Here is a 2,248-nt window from a genome sequence, read left to right as displayed (position 1 = left end):
AGTGTATGGATTTATAAGAGCTTGATTAAATGAGAAAAAAAGAGTTTAGTTGAGAGAAAAAATGCAACCTGGCCTGTACGGGGACCGAACCCACGACCTTGGCGTTATTAGCACCACACTCTAACCAACTGAGCTAACCAGCCATGATTACTACAGATATCCTTTTTCCATGTAATGCAGATAGATAGAAGAGTTGGTCTCACTATCGCAATTCCTTCATACTTTTCTCCTTTCGCCCCCTGTCTGGATTACAATAACAAGAGCTGTGGAGTGATCCACGCCAGCCTCAGTGCCTCTTCTTTCACTCAATCTCACTGTGTGCTGTGATATCTTTGTAACATCGCTTGTTGCCGGAAAAAAAGGAAAGGAGGGATAGTATTTTTATTCTTTTACAACAAAACCCAAAATGCATCGGCTTGCTTGGTCATTAAGTTTACAAGGCCAGCTGCTTTTGAGATATTATAATTATAGTGGTTATTCGGCGTTGGATGTAAGAGAGTTTTTTTTAGGTCTGGCCGTTCCTTCTGCTTCAAATTACTTGAGCTCATGTCAACAAAGTAACAACAAAACATAGCCAACGGTTCGTTGCTCAAGCCTTCCCTACTGCGCCTTCCCATGTCTCTCCTGCCGACCACAGTGCAGGAAATCTGAGTTTGCATTTGCGCGAAGAGACGTACAACACAAGAAGGCGCGCTTTTGTGCGCCGGGCACCACCCGGCCTGTGCATTCCTCACTGTCGTAAGATCAGTTTACTCAGCAGAGCATGACGCTGCAATTGGTTAGTAGGGCAGGCCTGACCAGAATAGTATATTTGGGGTCATGTATTTGATTGCATTTTTAAAACAGTAACAGAACTTAACTGCAATGTTTAAATAGGTCTAGACATATTTAAACAGTGTCAATTTAATAGAAGAATTGTGGACAATTCAGAGGGGAGGCACCAATGTTTTTTTTTCCCATTGGGTGGATGCGGCATTAAAGAGTTTGAAGACCACTGGTCTAAGTGGACACTAATACACCTGGATGCTCCTGAATTCCTCGCAACAGATGCCAGCAAACCTGGCTGGAGAGCTACTGTGTTGGACTGATCCTGTCGATTCAAGTGGTCTTTCCTAGAGAGTCAGAGGTCATGGAAATAGATGGAGTTGATGGTAATCTTCAGGGCTTTGAAGTTTTCCCATCATCATCTGTCTCAAAAAAATGTGCTAGTAAAGACAGAGAATAAGGTAGCTGTCTTTTACATTAACCAACAGTGAAGCATGCATTCAAAATCCCTCAATGCAATAGCAGAACAATTGGGTTATTGGGCAGAGATCAACCTGTTGCACACGTCGGCAGTACACATCAAGGGCACCGACAATGTGATGGCAGACAGCTGGAGGTTTCCAAATTTTCTGGAGTTGACGTTATCCAGGTCGTTGTTTTGAGAGATATGCCGAGAGTTTGGGAAACCCTTTCTGGATCTCTTTTCAAACAAGGACAATGCTCATCTTTGCCGATTCTGATCCAGGCTTCCGGAACAAGGAGCCTAGGTAGTGGACGTATTGGTGATAAAGTGGCTGGGAAGTCTCCTTTATACATTCCCCCACTTTTTATTGATCCAGATGGTTCTCTTCAAGTCTCAGCAGGGGCGAGGGAACTTTATTCTTGTGGGCCCTTATTCGCCAGAGATGTCATGGTTTCCTCTTCTGAATCCCTGGCTCTTCTACCTCCTTGGGTACTGCTCAAGTGTGTCTCTCTCAGAACGTCATCCCTGACCTTCTTGCTCCAACTCACTCTATCGCTTTGGAGGTTGAGAAGTCTGGACTGCTAGCAAAGGGTCTTTCCTCTTCCTTAGTGGAGTTAATTCAGCACTCCAGCAGGCCTTCTACTTCGAAGTCTTACTCAAAGAACTGGAAGTCTTTTGAGACGTGATGTTCTGCTCATGATCTTTTGGCACCTACCTGTAGTTTGTCTGCTATTTTGCATTTTCTTCTGAATGGGTTTCACTTGAATCTCTTTCCACTCTGAAAGCACATTGCTTTGCGATAAAGGTTTTTAGGGACTTTTCTGTACCTTCGTCGATGTTACAATCTTTGGTGTCTAGACTGTTCTGATCTTTTGTCAATTGTAAGACCAGTTGAAAAATCCCTTTTCTCCAACTCAGAATCTTCCTACTCTTTTATAGGCTTTGCAATTTTATCTCTTTGAGGATCTGGATACTGTAGACATAAAGATTGTTTCCTATAAAGTTATTTTCCTATTTCCT

Source organism: Pleurodeles waltl, chromosome 12 (genome assembly GCF_031143425.1).
Source record: "Pleurodeles waltl isolate 20211129_DDA chromosome 12, aPleWal1.hap1.20221129, whole genome shotgun sequence".
Taxonomy (NCBI): domain Eukaryota; kingdom Metazoa; phylum Chordata; class Amphibia; order Caudata; family Salamandridae; genus Pleurodeles; species Pleurodeles waltl.
The sequence above is the reverse complement of the archived record's forward strand: the minus strand, read 5'-3'. Positions refer to the sequence as shown.